This window comes from Podarcis cretensis, assembly GCF_951804945.1.
Source record: "Podarcis cretensis genome assembly, chromosome: 7".
Classification (NCBI taxonomy): Eukaryota; Metazoa; Chordata; class Lepidosauria; order Squamata; family Lacertidae; genus Podarcis; species Podarcis cretensis.
In genome coordinates this window covers 4,029,420-4,051,958 of record NC_137176.1, presented here as the reverse complement: position 1 = coordinate 4,051,958, position 22,539 = coordinate 4,029,420, and the positions used below count along the sequence as shown (strand labels likewise).

The window sequence follows — 22,539 nt, the reverse complement described above, 5'->3', positions numbered from 1 at the left end:
GCCAGTGCACAAGAAGAAACACACTTTAAGGCTCATGATTGTGCACTGGCAGCCACGTCTCTGCCTGCCCCACACCGAATATCACTTATGACATCAAGTGTGGGGTAAGTGGGCATCGTTCCCTTGAAATTGTCATGAGATCTTATTTAATCCTAAAGAAATTCGATGTCCTATGAGATCAGATTTTGTTCATGTTTCTTAATTTTCATGGAACACCAGCAGTCTTTTATTATTATTGATTATTCTCGTTTAATAAATATCCCTTTAAAAAGTACTTGTAGTGAAGGGCAAGAGGCTACATGTGACCCATATTTATATTTTTATGAAGAGAATTATTTCCTCTAACAGCAGTGTTCTCACATTAAGACAGGGGAAAGCAAGTTACTGGGAGACTGCTTCCCATGGACCTGTTGAAGGTTGTTCACCATTCAAAAAACAGGTGCAGATGATTTCTTATGATTCCCTTTCATGTTTGGTAGGTTTTGATAGTTCAAAGAAAAAATTAAAAAATAAGTGTCTAGTGTCTGAAGACTTCTCGAAGCACAAAAGGAAAGAACAGCAGGAATTGCACTTTCAGCTCCAATTTTCTTGGCTTGGGTGACTTTACACAGGCTTTACACAATTATTTTCAGCCATATTTTGCTTCCAAAAAGCAGGTTTCTGGGAGCAAAAGGTATTCAAGCAGAAGCAAACTGAGGAAACAACAGCTAACTGCTCTTCTTCCATATTTGTAGTTAACTGAGACATGAATCACTTTGTAGTGGGAAATGATATTTTGTGTGTGCACAAGCAAGTTAGCATATATTGCCATAAATCTATGTTGGAAGGGAAATACCATAACTTATTCACACATACAACTTTCATAACTAATATATTGCACACACGTTTTCTATTTTAGAAATAATATAAGTAATTGTTTCTGCTGGGACATCAGCACAACCACTGTAGGAAGGCAGGTCAGCTGTGTGGACTGCTCCAAACAGTAATGCCGTTACCAGGGCTATGGCACCTGTCTGCAAGTCCATCTGGATTTACTCCACCAAGTATCACGCTTGTCTATCAAAACTGCCAGACTGCCAGAACACTGGTGTCCCTCAGATCTCTTACCTAAAATCTCTGACAGAATCATTTCAGAACTACTAAATTCCAGAGACACCACCGCTCCCAAGAGCTGGCAAGCTTGGATATCTGCAGGCCAGCCAGACAAATGATATCGTGCTATTCTACTTTGTTTAAAAGGGCAGCCACTGAGTCGTGGCAATGTCACCTTGACTGAGACCAAGAAGACTAGAGAATTCATCTCATGCCTGTTAAAGGCCAGGCTGCAGCAGCAGGTCATTTCAGACTTCTTCCTGATGCCACAAGACTGAGCAGGAACAACACCTTAAAGAAATCTGATCATAGTAGCCTTTTCTTAGCAACAGGTGTCTAAGAAGATTCACTTTGGCGGAGGAAAGCCCAGACCAGGGGTCAGCAACCTTTTTCAGCCATGGGCCGGTCCACCGTCCCTCAGACCATGGGGTGGACCGGACTATATTGGGGGGGGGGTGAACGAATTCCTATGCCCCACAAATAACCTAGAGATGCATTTTAAATAAAAGCACACATTCTACTCATGTAAAAACACGCTGATTCCTGGACCATCCGCAGGCCGGACTGAGAAGGCAACTGGGCCGCATCCAGCCCACGGGCCTTAGGTTGCCTACCCCTGGCCCAGACCCTCCATCACTGACAGCTGGTTCCCAAGCATTCTGAATCTTACAGCTCTTTGCTCCCACAATTAGGCTGATTCCTGGGAACTCCAACCATCACTTGTAAAAGATCTTTGGAGTGGTCTGAGAAAGCAGAGCCTTGAACACATTGGACTTCTGATCACAATCTCTCTTTCTATACAATTTTGTTGGTGGTTATGGTCCATAGTATGAGCCACACTTTAAAGAACTGATCACCTGAGCAAAGGAAAAATGTATTAAGAAGCCAAATAAACCAGAAAAAGTGGGAAAGTTATCTCCAGGGCAGTCTTAAAGGGACTGTGACTGGATAAACTACTATGTCTGGCAAGGATTGAAGATGGCATATTGTCTGTCCCAAAAATTCCATCACACCAAGTGATGAAGAAAGAGAGTGAATGGAGATGAATATGGATTCCCAAAGGTTGAGATCACCAGGGACATGCCCTAATATTGTCTCCTTTACTCTCGTAAGAGTGGATAAAGCCATTCAGTTCTGTAGGAGAATATAAGATGCTGCACTGGGGGACACTAGCGATGAGGTCAAAGCATGTCCTCTACTGCTGACACCAGATGGCCTAGTCCTCACTGGTTGCTAGAAGTATCCGTGTGCACAGTATGTAGAGATCTACTGCTGCCCTTTCCCCACCCACCAAGTTCCCTCCCCAAAGCCAACCACCACGTGCTGTAGTGGTGGCTAATGATTTTGAGGGCTCTGAAAAGAGGATCAGACAAATCCAGAAGCTAAGGCCATCAGTAGCTCTCAGTCATTATGGTTGTGTTGGAGGCAGAATGTCTCTGAGCACTGGCTGCTGGGAACTGCAAGGGGGGGAGAGCACAGCTGCACTCAGGGTCTGCTCGTGGCCCTTCCCATGAACGTCCACTTGGCCACTGAGAGAACAGGATGCTAGACTAGATGGCCCAGGGGCCGTATCCGGCAGGGCTCTGCCCGTGTTATGAAGGGGCACTTTGCTTGTGTACAGTATTTGTCACACTCAAATCATGACTACCTACTATTACTTCCTGCCTTCTAAACAGCAGCATGGTTACATTTAAGATGCTCAGTGGTTCTGGATTGCCAATGCAGTGTCCATCAATGGAAGAAGATTGTAGTCTACCACCTCTGAGGTTTCTTGGGCACATATTTGGCATTTGCCATCCATCACAGTAAGCAGTGGAACACAAAAACAACCAAATCACTTTTCGTGAAACCGCAGGTAAAATGGGTCAAGACCCCTCCCCCCATCAAGAAGGCCCTGATTTGGGAGGTGAAGAGGCGGTTGTGAAAGTGCTCTCCATATCCCCAACTCCACTCACTTCAGACTCTTGCGCTGGTTGAGGGGAAGCACCAGCTGCCCCTGGGCAGGCAGTGACACAGATTTCTGTGCCTCATGACCAGGCCCCCAGTGCCATCTTGGAAGGAGTCTCCAGAGAAGGGCTGGAGGAGGGGTGTCAGATGAGGCTCCCAGGCAGGAAAGGCCCAGGCAGGGGGTGCCCCCCCCCATCAGGCACTGGGAAAGGGTTGGCCCTGGGGAAGGAGAAAGCCACTTTGCCAGAAAGGCACGGCTTGCCCCATAGGAGTCCCTCGCAGGCACCAGCACACAAAAACACAACTCTGCGGAATGGCATACGACCAGAAAGTCTAGAAACAGACGGCTAACTCCCAAACTGGAAAGGGGGAAGTGCCGCCGCTACATGGGCGAAAGGCAACAGGCAAGCAGGAGAACCGACGCAAGCGGTTCTGCCAGTTTGCAAAATAGTCTCAAAGTGCAGGGAAGCGCCGGGGTTCGCGAGCTCCTCTGCTTTGCAGCCCCAAAGTAGCCCGGAGCCAGGGGGTAAAGCTGAAACGCAACCCTTTCCCATTGAAAAAAATAACTAGAAAGAGAAGGGGGGTCCCTCTCCTTTCTCTCGGCCTCCACGTTCTTCGCTTCAGATCAGTGGTGGGGCAGCAATCCCGGCCTCTCCCGCCCCCGCCCCCCCGTCCCGCCGGCCAGCAGGCGAGGAAGCGCCCCCGGGCTCGCCCCGGCGTCGAGGCGGCTGACAGCCCCGCAGTGGCGCTCCGGGCGGGCCGGGCGCCGCGCTAATCCGCCGAGCGAGAGCCGGCGCGACGTGGAGGGTCAGCCAGACCCAGCCGCCGCCTCCAACGCCTGGCTGGCTGCAGACACCGCGGCTGTAACCTGGGAAACGAAGCACCGATTAGGCGGCCCGGGGGGCGGGGGGGGGGCGCAGGGACCGGAGAGGCGGGCGCGCAATAAATCCTGCGCCCCAGAACCTGGCATCTGTCCACCTCCAGATAAGGATGCGGAGAGACGGGCGGGGGGGGGGGGAGATTGAAGCTCGCCAACAAAACTTTGCTCCGCAGCGCGCGCTCCCTCCCCGCGCCCCCCGGAACAGCACCCGGGACCCCGCAGGGCGGCCGAGGGGGCGCCACTTACGAGACACGAAAGAGCCCGCAGCCGGCGGCCTCGTCCGGAAAGAAGGCGCTCAGGTCTCTGCCCCGGCTTGGCCCGCCCGCTTCGACGGCGCAAGGGGGGGACACACACCTCCTGTGCCGCCGGCGCTGCTGAGACCCGCGCGCGGCCCCCACCCGAAATCCCCGCTCGCTTTTTGTCTGGAGCCACTGAGCTGAGACCGGCGTGGCGGCTGCTGCAGGAGCCGCGGCGGCGGCGGCGGCGGCGGCGGCGGCAACACCTCCCCGGAAGGCAGGCAGGCAGGCAGGCAGGGAGAGAGGGAGGGAGGCGACGGCGAAGGGGGCCGGGGGCCAGAGGACCTGCGCCGCTCCGCCAGCAGCCCCCGCCGGGAAGGGCCAGCCTTTCCCCGCCGCAAACTTTTCCGCGGTACTTTCCTGCCCCCGCCCCGCATTCGCGGACGCAGCCAAACAGAGGAGGAGGAGGGGGGGGGCCCTGGACTCTTGCACCTACCCGAAGCCGAGCGAGCCGGAGCCGAAACAGGAGCAGCGGGAGCCAGGAAAGAGGAGGACGCGGAGGAGCCGCCGCCGCCGCTCCGGGCAGTCCGGGTGTGCGCGTTGCGCGCGCGCTGCCGTCCGCCCTCCGGATTACAGGTCCCGATCCGGAGCGCGCGCCGCCCGGTGAGGTGGCCGGTCTTCTCGGCACCTGCCCCGAGGTGGCCCAGCCGCGTCCGCCTGGCGCCTCAGCCGGGGGGGCTGCCCAGCCCGACGCAGAGGGCGGCCGGCATGCAAGGCAGAGAAGGTCGGGGGGGGGGCGGGCGGGCAAGTTGCGCAAGGCGGGCGGCCGCGGGCGGAGGCAGCCCTCGCTCGCTCGCTGGCTCGCTCGGAGCCGCTTCTCGGCCAAGCCTCCTCTACAGCCTCGCTCGGCGAGCACCGGCGCGGGCGGGCGACCACATTGCAAAGGGCGGCCGCTTGCTCTTGCTGCTGCTGCTGCTGCTGCTGCTGCCGCCGCCGCTCTCGCCGCTTTCCGGGGCTGGAGGCAAAACCCGGACCGGACTTCAGGCGCAGCGCCGCCCTGGCAGCTGGCCCTTCTGCTGCTTCTCGCCGCCGTCCTCCGCTTTTCCTCCAGGTCGCGCTCTTGCCGGCCTGCTCTCGGGGGCTTCCATGGCGGGCTTCCCCCAAGCCCCAAACCCGGGTTAACTCCGCAGCAGTCGCTCGCCTCGGCCCCTGGGTCTCCCCCCGCCCCGTCTCTGCTCGGCGCGGACCAGTCGCAGTAGCCGCCGCGCCGCCAGGGCCAGCCCGATCCTGCCAGCTGCTCACCGGTTCGCCTTTTGGCCGCGCGCGCGCCCGCGCTCCTCGCCCGCCCCCTTGGTGGCTCCTCTCGCCCCCCTCCCGCGCTCGGAGGGCAGGCCAGCCAGCATGTTGCCTAGTGCAGGGGCTTCCCCTTTAAGCACACGCGCACACAGATACACACACACACACACAAATACGCGCGCGCACGCACACACAAACAAGCCAAAGTAGGATGCAAAACTTTGAAGCGCTGCTAGTTGCCGGAGCGAGCTGAGCCTGCGCCGCGCCTCCAAATGGACCCGTTTCTTGATACTTCGATAATCGTGCAAACGCAGCCTGCGGGGGGCGTCCAGCTGCTTGCGGGAAAACTCGACTTGGGCTCCGAGCAGGACGGGGCGCCGCGGGGGAAGCTCGGGGTGTCAACAACCCCCGCCCAAAAGGCAGCGCAAGAGCGCGCCGGAGCCGCTGACTCTGCATGCTGTGGGGAAAGTAGCTTTGGATAACTGCAGGGCGATCTTTAATACTATATTTATTACACACACTAGCACAGGTTTAGCTCGTTTAAAAAAAAAAACACGCACAAAAATCCAGAGATGAAAGCCACCGGGGGCGCACCAGGCGAAGACAGAGGGCCAGCTATTTATTCCTGGGACAGTCTCCCCTCAGCTGCCATCTTCCCCTGAGATCGGCATGGTCAGATCCCTGAATCCACCCTGATCTTTCTCGATTCCAAGACCCAAGAGGAAAGCGAGGCGTCGAGCGAGTGGAGAGGGGCCTCCATTTTCTCTTTGCGCCGCGTCCTTCCTGCTGCGCCCAAAGCGCAGCTCCTCCCTCGGGAACCAGATCCCTCGCCCACCCGAGAGGGACTCAAAGCGGAGCGCGGAATCCTTCCGGTCTCGCCCGAGGGCCTGGCCAGGGGTGGTTTGTGCGGGGAGGAGAGCGGGCAGCGGCAGGATCCAGTCTGAGCCTTGTGCATAAGTGGGCGACACATGCCTGGCTGAGGCACCGAGGGACAGGCACGCAAAAGCCCAAGTTAGGCATTGCTTGCAGGTCGAGAAACTGAAGCATGTGCTTGCTTTTGACTGGATCTCGCTCAGCAAAATAGTACCAGCTATTAAGTCTTAAGTGTTATGGCCATTTTAAGGGTCTCAATATCTGGTACGATATATGTATGCAGTGCTATTATTTTTCAGGGGTACTCAATGGTATGCAGGTTTAACAACCTCTTTTTTGTTGTTAAAAAGTGTGGAACTTACTGTAACAACTTCATGGTGAGTTTTCTAGAAACAGCACCTAGTTTTCTAGAAAAAAAGCAATGAGAGCCAGTGTGGTGTATGGTTAAGAGCGGTGGACTCGTAATCTGGTGAACCGGGTTCGCTTCCCCGCTCCTCCACATGCAGCTGCTGGGTGACCTTGGGCCAGTCGCACTTCTCTGAAGTCTCTCAGCCTCACTCACTTCACAGAGTGTTTGTTGTGGGGGAGGAAGGGAAAGGAGAATGTTAGCCGCTTTGAGACTCCTTCGGGTAGTGATAAAGCGGGTTATCAAATCCAAACTCCTCTTCTTAGCCTGGAGAAGAGGAGGTTAAGGGGTGATATGATATCCATGTTCAAATATATAAAAGGATGTCACATAGAGGAGGGAGAAAGGTTGTTTTCTGCTGCTCCAGAGAAGCGGACACAGAGCAATGGTTCCAAACTACAAGAAAGAGGATTCCACCTAAACATTAGGAAGAACTTCCTGACAGTAAGAGCTGTTTGACAGTGGAATTTGCTGCCACGGAGTGTGGTGGAGTCTCCTTCTTTGGAGGTCTTTAAGCAGAGGCTTAAGGGACGCAGGTGGCGCTGTGGGTTAAAGCCTCAGCGCCTAGGACTTGCCGATCGAAAGGTCGGCGGTTTGAATCCCTGCGGCGGGGTGCGCTCCCGCTGCTCGGTCCCAGCGCCTGCCAACCTAGCAGTTCAAAAGCACCTCCGGGTGCAAGTAGATAAATAGGGACCGCTTACCAGCGGGAAGGTAAACAGCGTTTCCGTGTGCGGCTCTGGCTTGCCAGAGCAGCGATGTCACGCTGGCCACGTGACCCGGAAGTGTCTCCGGACAGCGCTGGCCCCTGGCCTCTTAAGTGAGATGGGCGCACAACCCCAGAGTCTGTCAAGACTGGCCCGTACGGGCAGGGGTACCTTTACCTTTACCTTTAAGCAGAGGCTTGACAACCATATGTCAGGAGTGCTCTGATGGTGTTTCCTGCTTGGCAGGGGTTGGACTCGATGGCCCTTGTGGTCTCTTCCAACTCTATGATTCTATGATTCTTTATGTATGTATAAATAGGTAAATACTGATTTTTGAATCTAGGTGCTGTACAAAACATTTAAAAAGACAAGATCTGCCAGCAAGTAGATTTAATTTAATGATGTATAATCTAGTTTAGTAGAACGATGGTGGTTATTGGGTGGGCATATCAGGCTGTATGATGGGTGGCTTTGTTGATGAATCCTTCAGGCAACTGCCTGAAAACACCCACCCTCACCTCACAATAGCATATAAAACAATAATCGAGGAAAAGTCAATAAAAACAACATATAGCAGGAGAGGCAATAAGAGCAAACACATTGGCAACAGAAGGATGAGCAGTCAACCATTACCTGAGTGAAAACTGACTGGAAGACAATCTAAGAGCAAACAATTGAAGGGCAACTAGTTCCAAATCCTGGGAGCCACCACTGAAAAGGCTCTCTCACTTGTACCCATCTAGCATACTTCAAATAGTGGCAGGCCTTAAAGAAAGGCCTCCCCCAAGGATTTCAACCTGCAGGTGCATTTGTGGTCCCTCTGTTTCCTTGGTCCCAAAGCAACTAGGGCTTTAAAGGTTAAAAACAAAACAAAAACAGCACTTTGAATTAGGCTTGGAAACAAAACAGAGAGCCAACGAAGATGGCATAAAATTAGTGTAAATGTGCTCTTGGATGAACTCCCAACTGTCGCTGCACACCAAGCATATTGCAGTAGTTTCATCTCGATGTGTCACAATGGCCTAGTCTGCCTTGTCTGCGAAGGAGTGCAGCAGCTGGCATACCAACTGAACCTGTCCTCTCCTCCGAACCCAACGATATTTGAAACTATGGCATGGAAGCTAAGCCCCAGAAAAGAATGAAAAGCTCGGCATGGCATCATTTAACGTAATAATGGGAGAACAACCCTGCTGGATCAAACCGAGGGGGGTTTTGTCCACCTTCCCATTTCCAGTATTTCAAAGTGCACTTCTTCTGAACATGGAGGCTTCATTGAGCTATCCCGAGGAGTCCCCAACAGCTATTGACAGGCCTATCCTTCATTAATTAATTTATCTATTATTTATTTAAAAGCATCTACAAAGTCCTTAATATTTCAAAAGTCTCTAAAAGTCCTTTAAAAAGCAACCTAAATTTATGGCAAGGGCTTGCATAAGCTAATGTTGTGCAAAGCCCTTTCTCTTGTCTGCTCTGACCCCTCCATCAGCTAAATTCATTGGGTGATCCTGAGTTCTAGCGTTTTGGCTGTTTCACTCAGTCTCACGATCCTTTGGTGCTGTTTGCATTTTAGTCTCCGTCCTCTAGTTTTAGGGTCAAAAGGTCATGTGACCTCCTCCAAGCAAACGTGAGGCCAGTCGATAATTGCTGGTGCCAGAAGTTATTGACTTGGGTAAAAAAAACAACTGGGTGAAATTCTTTTCAGGACATATGAGCCGCTCCCTCTCATAGTTGTCTCTTATGGGAGCAACAGAATGTCTTCTTTAGTAGACAATGAGAGGAGCTCATTCATGAGTCCATGTAGGGGAGAAATAGATGATAGATATAGATAGATAGATAGATAGATAGATAGATAGATAGATAGATAGATAGATAGATAGAGTAGATAGATAGATAGATAGATAGATAGATAGATAGATAGATATAGATATAGATATAGATATAGATAGATGATAGATAGTTGTGTGTGTGTGTGTGTGTGTGTATACACAATGCATTTGAAAATGCACACCTTTGTGTTTCCCATGGCAAAAAGTCTTATCCAAATGAGAAGCATAAATTCTAGCAAGCCAATCATAAATAAGTATGGAATGAATTTTACAAGCTAAAAAGATATAAAATCCAGTGCTTTTTTTCTAAAACAAAACGTTTAGGGGTACTCTCATTTTGACTCAAGAAATTCACCATTTTATAGTTCAAATCGGGAAAACTAAATACAGCAAATGGACAAAAGTACAAAGATTCACAAAATGTTTAGGTGTACGCATACCCCTGCGTCCCCCTAGAAAAAAGCACTGATAAAATCTAACACAGAATGTGCATGAAAAGCTGGAAGGCAGGTACAGCCCAATAGATGACGCGTGTAAAGAAGAAGAAAATGTTGAAGGAAAAGATGGAAATTGCTGGTGAACATGCTGGGTCGATACCCATGCCTGAACTAGGTTCTAGGTTTTGTTTTCTGGAATAAACCTAAAGTCCTGTGTCAGTAAAAGCTGGCAATGGAAGTCATTTCAGAAGTAACTGACAAAACAAAGTGAAGAACTTCAATGTGAAGCTGTTGGTTTTCAATTCAGATATCTAACATTACTGAGAACTGCAGAGATTTTATTTATTTATTTATTCACTTATTCATTTGTTAATTTACATTCTACTGCCCCAAAGGATAAAATATAAAATATTTAATATTTTGAATATCCTTGTTGCTGTAATTTATGTGGCAATTTATATTATATGTTTGTATAGTATTCGGCCCTGTGCCCTGTGCCCTGTGCCATTTCAATATGATTCGTTTAATTCACATACATCTTTTTCAGGTGCCTCAATACTTTCTCAGAGCAAAACAGGGCCAGCCCAACCCAGCCACCAGAGAGTGGAAGCCCCCCATAGCGGTGCCCCCGCAGGCACCCTGTTTGCTTCTCCACCAGTGGCCGAGAAGCGGGGCTGGCATCGCCACCAGTTCTGGGCAAGATCTCACCAGTTTTGATGCTGGAGCTGCTTCTCTTCCAGCAGTGGATGTGGCAGGGCGAGTGGTGCAGACGACAGGTCTGGTGGCGCTGGTGAGGGGTCAGGGCAGGGGAGCGCTTCTTGTTTTGCCTCAAGTAGCCAAACAGGATGTGCTGCCCCTGGACCCAAGGCATTCTCGTTGCCCATTAGCTCATCGCCTTCACCTTCTACACCAGAGCAGGCTTTAGCACTGCTGGGATTTGGGTTTTCTTTATTAGCTAGAAGTGGTATTAAAAAGGAGATTCCGCGCAACACTTGATAGAACACCATACAACAACAACAACAACAACAATTTATTATTTATACCCCACCCATCTGGTTTCCCCAGCCACTCTGGCGGCTTCCAACAAAAGATTAAAAATACTTAAAACAGTCATTAAAAACTTCCCTAAACAGGGCTGTCTTCAGATGTCTTCTAAACATCAGATAGTTGTTTTTCTTTGACATCTGGTAGGAGGGCGTTTAACAGGGCAGGTGCCACTACCGAGAAGGCCCTCTGCCTGGTTCTCTGTAACTTGGCTTCTCACAGTGAGGGAACTGCCAGAAGGCCCTCTGAGCTGGACCTCAGTGTCCAGGCTGAACGATGGGGGTGGAGATGCTCCTTCAGGTATCCTATTCAGTGATGCCCTTCCCTGCGACCAAGATTCTTCTCTACTGTTTCCTCCAGAAGCAAGTCTCATTCAGCAGTGACCCCTTACATCATTAAAAGTTAATTAAACGTTTCCAGCTTGTGGGGATAGCCTTGCCTAGTTCCATTTGAAAAACAGAAATATCTAGACCTTGTGACCATTTACCAATATGATGAATTTAAGAGTAATGAAAGAGCTTTAAAGATACATAGTACAAAAGCTCCTGGGCACTCTTGTCTGCTATTTGGCAGGTTTCTTACCCAAGGGTATCTCTCACGTACTGCATTTTACAGACCAATTGCCCCTCCAAAGAGAAAATGAAGTGATTGTTTCCTTTTTTTAAAGTGCCCACTGTATCAGCTACACTTGTGGGAGCTTCCTGCAGTTATCCACCTGAAATTTGGCAGGATTCATGCTCCCCAAGAAGCAGTTACAGTTGAGGATCCTTGCAACTTTTAAAAAGGAAGGAGTCCGTGCATCTAGAAGTATGTCTGCCTTTTCTGTGTGATGCTTGGCCACTTAAAAGGTCTCCGCAATTATACTCCATCAATATTCTTCTCACCTTAATTTTCCAGGCCTCAACTTTGCATCACCAACTCTATGACTATATGAAGATGAGGGTAACTATTTGGTTTTGTTCTGAAAACCTTCACGAAAACGACAGTTAAAACTTTGGCACAGAGCCACTACCTGCATAAGGATATTCCTGGCTCCCCTGACTATTTGACAATATCTAACTCTGGTCAAATAATCAGCAGGCAACTGGCATTCTTTGAGTGGCCAATTAACTAGTCTCCAACCCTAGTATTTAGTTGGTATAGCTGTTCACTTTGGTTGAGTATCTGCCAATTCACAGTGCTAGTGGAGTCATCCTGCTACATCTTCACCACTTTACTAGATCTTCAGATAAAAAAGGCCTTACAAATGGCAAATCAGCAACACACAATTAAGTTTTCAGATTCAAATCAGTTGCTGCACTCCTATAATGTTTAAGGTGACCTTGTGCAAACTTTCAAATGTCCTTAACCTCAGGAGTGATTAAAACAGCACACTCTGTGATGGATAGATATGAAATGCTTGCACTTGACATGTGCTGCTAAGTAAAGGTTCAGAATTAAGTGTTATACTGCCATTTCATTCTTTGAGAGAAGATGGCATTCTTGGTGCACTTTAGCCATAGTGAGTAGTGCTAGTATTGTTGACACCTTTTAGTGCTAGTATTGTTGATACCATTGCAGAGAACTCAACACACAAACACCCTGTATTTGGAGACTGCTGATAAAATCTATTCTCTCCACCATTAGGCCCACCATTGCTATTTAGTGGTTGTGTGTAACGTAGCCATGTGATTGTCTTAAGCACCTCTTTAAGAAACCCTTAGGCTCTGATGTTTCGGAGTATTTTAAACACTTTCATTTTGAAATGTTATTTTGTGCTGGTGTGGTGAGGTAAAGTGAGACAACTGCCTCAGGCGGCAGATCCACAGGGGCGGCAGATCCCCATGTAAATCTTTATTCCCTGCTTTGTTCTTGATAGTGGATTTTCACTCACCCCTTCTTTCCTGGTGGGGATGGGAGAGCCATTTGGTGGTTCGCCTCAGGTGCCAAAATGTATTGGGCTGGCCCTGGGTGTGGTGGTGATGCTATGGAGGCAATTGCTTCCTTTGGTCTTTAAAACAGTCATCCTCATATTTGTGGACATCTTCCCATCACGTACATGTATCTGCAATGAAACAAATATGCGAGTGACCACCGTGCTGGATCAACACACAGTTTTGACACTGAAAAAGCATTGTGTGTGAAGCAGGCCTCAGGTGCTTGGGAAGACGATGAGCCAGGGCATGCTTCACTTCTCATTCCTTTCCACACCACTTGGTCTTTGAGCTGTTTTACATAGTGCTGTGCAGTACAAATGCTAAAGTGCATGGAATAACCAGCAAGTGAGTTTCCTTATACAAATTATAATGGGCAAGCAGAGGTATCACTACTGAAATGAATCAAATGTATGTTCTTCACTTCCCAGCTTTTGAACTATGCCCTGCTCGGAGCTCACACTGGAACATGGCTAGAACATGTTTGCAAAATCAGTTCAGGATGGGGACCATTAGAGGCAAGCAAGAGTTGGTGGTTTGGAGTCATATGTGAGGCAAACACGTTAACAACTGTGCACCGTACAGAAACGTGTTCTGTATGTGCATTAATGAAACCAGGGTGCCAACTTGAATAAAATATTGTGGGGGCCCAGGTAAGCACACATCATCGATCACATGATGCAGTGCACACACACACTATTTGAATGGGAATGCCCATCAACTTTGTGGGGGCCCTTCAAATATTTTGTTGTGGGGGCTGAAGCCCCCACAGCCCCTAGGAGTTGGCCCCAATGAAAACTAAAGATAAAGCTATCTTCATCACCTTAGAGTTAATATAAAAGAAAATTTGATTTACTATTGGTGGTATATTTTCAGTAAAGGTTTTGTTTTTGGGAGTTACTTTTTGTTTAATCAGTAAGGAGTGCATATTTATGCACCAAATATTAATCGCTCCATTATAAAATTAAATAATTAAAACATTTGACTTTTTTTTACAGGAAAAAATAGTAAGTGATGGCGACTGGAATTTAGAGATTAATCCAATGTGAGATAACAGATCTGTCTCTTTGCCCACAAAAATGTTTGTAAAATTTCAAAAGTATTTTAAAAAGAATGAATCTTCTATTTGGAAAATATATGTGCTGTTATGTGATAACAGTATTATGGCAATTGCTTTAAATGTTTTAAACCTCAGATCAATCAGTTTTATTGTTTATGTAGAGAATTATGCAGAAATTCTGGTTTAAATATGTTGGTTGTTTGCCATAATAAACATTGATTGATTGATTGATTGATTGACTGATAAAATGTTTTAAACTAATGGCAGTTTTTGTTTTTTCACACCAATATGTTAAAGGGCACAAAATTAGGTTAAGGGAAACCTAATTTCTTATAAATATTTCAACATGTTTACACAAGGAACTTACTTAATAAAAACTGGAGGTTGAGAAGTTAAGACAAAAAACATAAGCAAACAAACAAACAAACAAAAAACCTAAAGGAAATATCAGCAAAACAAAAATAGTGTCTTAAAAACACACTTTTTATGCCTTCGTCCTCCTCTACAATGTGTCCGTGTCTCGGATTGTGAATATGTATGTCTCTTCACAATCAAGCAGCATGGGCATTTATGTTCTAACTCACAGAGTTGCACTGTTTTCCTTCTGGGAACTTCTGGATACTTGCAACTGCCTGATATTATGCATATTTATTTGTATGCCCCACTTCTTCAGTGGGACTCATTGGCCTTAGCTTTGAAAAAAGTGATCTTGCATAGTAACTGTATGTGCAGAGAGAAAGCAAAACAGAAATCTGTGTCACGTCTCTGAGCAGATACAATTATGCAGTGCAAAAGGCATGTGGGCTGCAGGACCAGTGGTTCTGGGCTGTATTAAAGGCTGTATTTAGTTGCAAGCCAGTCTGTTTTAATTGTTGCAGCAACCAGTTAGTTGCATGGTTATTTGGGAAATACATGGATTTCAAAATGAGAAAGCTGATTTAAATAAGTGAATCACATCAATCGCTTTTTCTGGATGATTTAGATGAATGAAATAATTGTCAAGCTTTAAATCAATCCAATTTTTGAAAATACCGGTAAGTTCTGAAAATTGCTACCAGTATTACAGGCTACTGCCTGGAAATAGATCCTCAGGTGATGGTGGTAGAAAGTGGTTTAAAAGCAACAGATCTAAAGGTAAAGGTAAAGGGTCTGCTGGACCATTAGGTCCAGTCGTAGCCGACTCTGGGGTTGCGGCGCTCATCTCGCTTTATTGGCCGAGGGAGCTGGCGTACAGCTTCCGGGTCATGTGGCCAGCATGACTAAGCCGCTTCTGGCGAACCAGAGCAGTGCACAGAAGCGCCGTTTACCTTCCCGCCGGAGCAGTACCTGTTTATCTACTTGCACTTTGATGTGCTTTCAAACTGCTAGGTTGGCAGGAGCTGGGACCGGGCAACGGGAGCTCACCCCGTCGCGGGGATTCAAACCACTGACCTTCTGATCAGCAAGTCCTAGGCTGATCCACAGCGCCACCTGCGTCCCTTTTAGATCCAAAGATAGATTATGTGTAATGTCCAGACCAGCTGTGGGGCCATACTATGGCAAGATCCTCCTGGATGAGCAGTTTAGGATCCTGCAAATCTTGGCAGATAAACCAGTGGAACATGCTCATCGCAGCTCAGCTGTAGCTTCTGAAGGCCTCTGTAAATCCCAAGACAGGGGCCTTCCAGTGACAGGACCAGAGACAAGAGACTTAGACCCATTCGCCTCAGCATAGGACCTTATTTTGAAGGCTTGTTTTCCCTCTGCCAGGCTTAGACGGAGCAGCAGCAGCCATGCTGCTGAACATGGTTCAATCAGTTTACACCAGCTTAATTTACACCAACTTGCTTTATGTCAGCTTGTGCATAGGATTGCTCCCTGTGGAAGCTGAATCTTGAAGCCTACCTACCCATACAGTGGCACCTTGGTTTAAGAACAGCTTAGTTTATGAACAACTTGGATTGAGAACGCTGCAAACCCGGAAGTAGGTGTTTTGATTTGTGAACTTTGCCTTGGAAGCAGAACATGTTCCACTTCCTATTGAGTGTGTTCCATTTGTAAATTGAGTCCCTCACTGCTATGGGAAAGCACGCCTTGATTTAAGAACGCTTTGGTTTAAGAACGGACTTCCAGAACGGATTAAGTTCATAAACCAAGGTACTGCTGTATTTGGCATTTAGCAAAAGACCAGGAGTTGTTTCTCCTGGGGAAAAGCGTTCCTCTAAGAAAATGCATTGTTCCTCCAACAAAATACTTCCAAATGCATATTTGCCTCTCCAAATGTATTTGGAATTTGGGAGGGGAGAAAGGCCATTTACCTTTCAGTGTGGAAAGGCATCAAGGAGGGAAAGGATTAAGCAATCACCTACTGCGTCAGACCAACACAGCTACCTACCGCTACCTGAATCTAGAACCATGGAAGCCACCACATTGAGCTGCAGGAAATGGAAGTCCATCAGCCTCACAAAGAAACTTGCAATACCAAGAACAAACTTACTCTGTCTCTAAGGTGCTACTGGACAATTTTTTTTTATTTTTTTAATACATTTCTACTGTGTCAGACCAACATGGCTACCTACCTGAATCTGTCCTAGGGGGTTGTTACATAATGTTATATCTCTTCAACCTTTTCATTTTTGATTAAATGGTGCTTTCCTACAGCCATTTGCTTTTTTATATTTAGAGTTGTATAAAGTAGGAAAGTATATAGGAAGATGGGTAAGCTCAAACCTCTCCATTCTGAAGGAAATCAGCCCTGAGTGCTCACTGGAAGGACAGATTGTGAAGCTGAGGCTCCAGTACTTTGGCCACCTCATGAGAAGAGAAGACTCCCTGGAGAAGACCCTGATGTTGGGAAAGATGGAGGGCACAAGGAGAAGGGGGCGACAGAGGACGAGATGGTTGGATAGTGTTTTCGAGGTTACCAGCATGAGTCTGACCAAGCTGCGGGGGGCAGTGGAGGACAGGAGTGCCTGGCGTTCTCTGGTCCATGGGGTCACGAAGAGTCGGACACGACTAAACGACTAAACAACAACAACAAAAATGAGCTTTATGAGTTTTCAACTTACTCCAGTGTAATGCAACCTGGTAGCTGGTCCCAACTAAGCCAGCTTCACTTAATTGCGCCAATACTCTTTCACATGGGAAGAATTGCACTGAAAGATTATAAATCTGGACTGACTCATCCCGTTTTTAATATATATTAAAACAATGCCAGCAACATTAAGGACACGGTGTTGAAGTAACATTCTCATATGGTCCAAAGTTCACATCAGAATCTGGTCCAAATACTAAATATGTATATCCTTCAACATAGTTCCATCCTGCAAGAAATGTGCATAAGACGTTGTTAATTTTTAACCCCAGCTGTCTGTCCCCAACTTAGATGGGAGAAACTGCTGCAGCGCATTCTGGCTAGACTGATTGGGTACACACAGAGGTCAAATAGCAGCTTCCCCTGAAACCAGCTCTCCTTTCCTGTAAATCATTGAGAGGGTGGAGGAATACAGCTGTGACTCGGCGCTCCAATAAATTCATCCTTCTTGCAGGACTACAACATATTTATATGCTGAGGATACCATGGGCTGAATGCTCAATCATGCACACCTGAGAGGCGACTATGCTCAGTCTCCCTTTTGCACGACATGGACTGCGCAGGAAATTATTATTATTTTACTTTTATGTTGTCTTTTCATCCAGAAGGACCCCAGAACCCTGATATATTAATGGGAATAAAGCATAATTGAGGCTGCTCCCATTCGCTCTTACGTTATGAGCTCCTCCTCCCATTGGGTCTGTCCCCACCCCCTTCCCACCCCATCTGGCTAGCTCTCCATTGCTTGCAGTTGGCTGGTCATTTGCTTGATGGCCCTTCCTGCTCTTTTCTGCTCAGCACGACAGGCCTTTGCACTTACTGAGGGCAAAAAGGGAAGAGTCAGGGGCGACGGCTGTGTCTCAGGTGAGATGCTGAGCAATAGCTGCTGAGTGGCCAGTTCCTGACCAGCCAGGTTCCCCTCATTCCCCCTCCACAGCCTGCTGACACCTGTCAGAACTAGGAATGCTGTGTAATTTCTTGTCTCACTGACTTCACCTTGAGATATAAGCTCAGGTTCTTCAACATTATATTTACTCCAGGGTCCTGCTAAGAAGATAGAGAGTTAGGATAGTGGGATTGATCCTAGAACTTTATTCATCCTCCCCAGTTGTTTACCTTCATGTCAAGCTCACAGTAAATAATAGGGTTACTCTTTCCCCTTTGCCTCAACATAAGGGAAATTGGCTCTCACTCCAATACCAGTGTCAGACTGGTCATTGGTCCCTTATTGTGTTACTAGTTAACCAGTGATTGGCTTATGAAGATTTTAAAACATTCCCTAAATATTCTAATGAATAATGAAATAAACAAATGGCAGCATGAATGAAAAGCTCAATGCCCAATGACCAAAATACCAAAACACCAATATGTCTTGTACTTTTTGTAATGAAGTGCTTAATTTTAGAAAGCAACATTGTCAAAGACAGAATTGGCAAGGTTTTCCCACACCTGATCAAAGGAGCCTGCAACCCATCAATTATTTTGCATGGAGAGTGCAACATGGGAGTACAACTTGGAAGGCCATGAGCAGCCTTTGAAGGATCAAATTGCAAATGTAAGTTGTAGTTGGGAAGGTAACGGTGTAAATCAGGTACTCAGCCAAGCACCAAGCCAAAGATTCCAATGACAATGTGAATGACAGCTTGAAATAATTATACTCACACATGTTCAATTGGATAGCAAAAACTGAGATGGAAAGACTTGAGATAGTAATAATAATAATAACAGTAATGCTTTTATTATTTATATGCCTGGGTTGCCCGTTGCCAGATCAGGAACCCACAATATAAGTGACAGGTGCAGTGATCAAATCCTGGAGCAAGTACCAACAGAACAAAACTGATGTTGACAAGAATCCAGATTTGAAGAATGGAGGTTGAACTATATGAACCAAGGCTCCTTCTGAAAATGGTACACCCATGGCTTTTTTGTAACAGCTATTCAAATTCACTATGTAATGTGAATTTCCCCCCTGAGTTTCCCAACCCACATTCCAAACCACTGTTGAAGTGAGAGAATTCACACGGCACAATTACATATTGTGATAGCTGCATCAGAAGAGACAGGCGACTGTGTGTGTGTGTGTGTGTGTGTGTGTGTGTGTTACTGTTTATATGGTTGCTTGCCAAAGATGTGGCTTTGAACCACTGAGCACAAACATCAACATTAATTTTGAGAGGAGCATGTTAACCCACTCCCGATGATAGATAATAAACTATAATATGGCAATAAGGGACATACTAGACACCAGATAAGCTGCAAAAAAGGTACATACTGAGAGCTCAGTAAGCAGACAACTGCATTGTTAGGGGTGAGGGTCAGCTTGGCAGAGACAATTTTCTACTTACAACCTCCACTGATTTTGGAATGCCTGATTCTGTCAATTGAACTCAAGCGAGAATGTTGGGGGAGGAGGAGGGGTTAAAGAGGAAGTCAGAAGAGGAAAAACAAGCTTCCTGCCAATTTCCACTATCATCACAATTTGTTATATCCACCTCAAAAATCGTCAAGCAACCCCTGGCTCCCCCCCCCCCTTCAGCCTATTTTAGAAACCAACTTAGAAAGAAGAAGGGGTATCAGTGAAATGGCGCAAGAACATTCAGATGGCTACTTCAGAGCACCAATGAAATTCACAGCATTAAAAACACACAAATAAGGAACTATCAACCCATTTTATTTAAACAGCCACGTTTCTACATCTTATAATTCAAATTAAAATATGCCATTAAGAATATTCATCATGATCTTGGGTTTCTTCAAATTCCCGAGCAGCACCAAGCATTCCCCACTAGCTGTGAACAATGTTGCTTCTTATCTGCATATCATCAGCAATAAGCAGTAGGACCTGCAGCAGCAGCAGCAGCAGCTGGTATTTCCAGGAAGCTGGAGAAGAGGCTTACTATCCTTGACCTCTCCAACGTTTGCCTGTTGCTGCTGTCAGCCTCCTCTGGAGGAGAGGTGTAGAAGCCAGCTGTATGTCACCTATCCTCTGAAATATATTTAAGCCAGGCTCCTTGGAGTGCAGCAAGGCCAGTACCAGAAATGTCAATGTGGAAAGGTGGCATATAAGTAAATTCAGTCCATCAGTCAAATCAGTCAACTAGATTGAGTGTCTTGGTCTCTTGGTTATGCTAACATGAGACACTAGAGTGTGATGAAATGCTGGGAACTGGTTTTCATATATATGTTCATTTAATTTAAGGAATTAATAGTAGAAAAATGGATCTGTCTGTGGGCCAGGAATCCATGTATAAGCGTCCTCCATGTAGAGTCCATCATACTTAGTCAACTTCCTATAACACATACCTGAGAGTCACTGAGTTGGTTGAGACCAACAGTAACTATTGGTACAGTAACTATCACACACATCCAAATTACAAGGAGCTGAATCAGCTGTGCTGGGGATCAATGTTATTGGAATGGCTGATAGATCTAATCTTGCCAGCACAGAAAACTGTCTGCCCACCCCCACCCCCATTATCTGAGGACAATCCATCACCTAAGTCAATGCTGCTTCTGCAGCCTGAAGTGGATTGGAATGTTCTAGTGAGTTTTGTGATCTTCAAATATCTCCAGAGTTGCTCTGTTACCACAATTTCTCAGAAGGGAAGTTTGAAACTAAGGAATGAAACAAAGTCGGCAGTACGAAGGACTAATGTCTTAAATACTTAAGCAAAACCACCAAACACCTCTTCCATCACTGCAAAGAAGGGTTCAGTAGTAACATGGGCATAATTTAACCATATATGGTTTCCAAAACCAAACTGTAGGGAGATCTCATTGGTATTTCTCAGGAAGAAAGAGCTTAGCTCAGAAAAAGTGGTTGATACCAAGATTTGGCCTCCAGAATCTCTTCCCGCTGCCTCCCCCATGTGTGTTAACACATGTCAGTTTTATGAGGGGTGATGAACCTGACAATCCTTGCCGTTCTAGGTACTTCTTACAGAATGGAAAATGATATTTGGCCAGGAGAGTTCATATCCATCTAATTTTTAAAAATGATTGCAAGAATCATTTTAAAATTATCGTCGTCATCATCATTACAACAGTTCTAAAATCTGAACACTTTGCATCAAATAAAAGGAAGGACAGTTCATCTCTGCTCACTCACAATCTAATTTTAAAAAGAAAGAAAGACAAATCAGAGAAGGGGAAGAGGAGGGCAGTGGAAGAGGAGCTAATCAGGATAGAATGACCCAAGTATAAACTAGAGCTGGAATTGGCAAATGCCCTCTACTGCAAGCCCAGAAGCACAATGCTACCTTTTTTCACCTTGGCATGCTGAATCTATATTGTAGGTGGAAATCCAATGTCATCATATTAGTGATGACATCAGATTGCTTTTTGGACCACAGGGCACCCCTGAGCAAATATAAAGAAGGCTGGTAGAGGTGATTTCATATGGAGAAGGGGGGTGTCCGCCCTCCCCACTCCCCACCCACAACTGGTTTTCTTCCGTTAAAGCTCTGAAACTCCAGCAGGGGAGAAAAGGTGAAGGAGCTAGGATTGGGCTGCAGGAGCAGGAAGATCTCAGCCTCCCTACATGCCCTTCCCTGCTTTGCACTGGTTCAGATGGGAGAAGGTTCTCTGCTTTGGAAATGAAAATGACACAAGTATGACATCATAACTGTGTGGAGCCCCCCTTCATTTTTGTGGGTGATCCCTTTGCAGAGGGAGCAGTCACCAAACCTGGCACTACACAATCAGCTTAGCTTAGCTTAGCTTAGTTTTTCCTAATCATTACATAAAGCAGACACTGGACATCTGCTCCATTCCTTGTTTGGGTGCTTGTCAGCTTTTCCCTTCTAATCATGATCTATCAGCCTGAATGTCCTTTTGGCTGAGATCCTATCCTCTGTCAAGGACTGCCTGAGCTAGAGAGCACTGGGCTGGTGGCCTTTATTATTAATAAATAGTAATGTTTTTGTTTTTGTTTTTGTTTTATTATGTATTTTTATGTTCTCAACTGCCTTGCAATCTTCAGATGAAAGGCGGCATGCAAGTCAAACAAACAAAATCTGTGCACAGAGCTAGAGATTAACGGAGCCCAAGGCCTTTCTGGGCTATAAACAGGCAGAGAAGGAGCACTGAACAGGGTCCAAGTTATTCTCCATCCTGTCCCCTATTCCAGGATCAGAGCACATGAGAAGCTGCCTTATATTGGGTCAAGCTTATTTGCCTATCTAGTCCCATACTGTCAACTCAGACTGGCAGTGGTTGTGCAGGATCTCACACTGAGGTCTTTACACCATCTGCTGACTGGAAATGCCAGTTTGAACCCTGGATCATCTGCATATACTGAACCACTGAGCTATGGACCCTTCCTGAACCACAGCTCAGTAATATGACAAGATTCCCTAACAGAGATTTTGAGAAGGTGTCAGATCCCATTCATAAAGAGCTCGGCTTCACTGGGAGTGGCACGCGATCCGCATGGAGGCTCCTCATATACCTACTGTAAAAAGGGGCTGTAACTCTGAGCATGAGCTATTTTCAGAGGCTGACCCATCTTAAACACAAAGACTTATAAAGCCCAACCTCAAACACACGCCTCAACAATATCAGCACTGTGTCAAATGGAGAGGTCGGTGCCACAAGGTTTTATCCATGTTGGAAGGGTGACATGTGCAGCCTCTACAGGATGAGAGAACATGTTGTAAGGTCAACATTCTGAACGCCATCATTCACTAGAAAGTATGTTTGTAAGATACACAGTCATGCCTGCGTGCCTAGCAGTGGTGTAGTGGGGGGC

At 46.8% G+C, this 22,539-nt stretch overlaps 2 protein-coding genes across 5 annotated transcripts in view; one reads left to right on the top strand and one right to left on the bottom strand.

Annotated features, from left to right (window-relative positions):
• Positions 1-5,385, bottom strand: part of CXXC5 (CXXC finger protein 5) — a 68,179-nt gene extending 62,794 nt beyond the window's left edge. For 3 of the 4 annotated variants that reach the window (XM_079983675.1, XM_079983678.1, XM_079983677.1), the window contains exon 1: positions 4,652-5,385. The gene's annotated coding sequence lies outside the window, so the exon portion shown is untranslated. Of the gene's footprint in view, positions 1-4,165; positions 4,190-4,651 lie in introns of those variants that run through there. The other variant, XM_079983676.1, reaches the window with a different exon arrangement.
• Positions 1-22,539, top strand: part of STING1 (stimulator of interferon response cGAMP interactor 1) — a 157,802-nt gene that overhangs the window by 18,575 nt on the left and 116,688 nt on the right. The window lies entirely within an intron of this gene.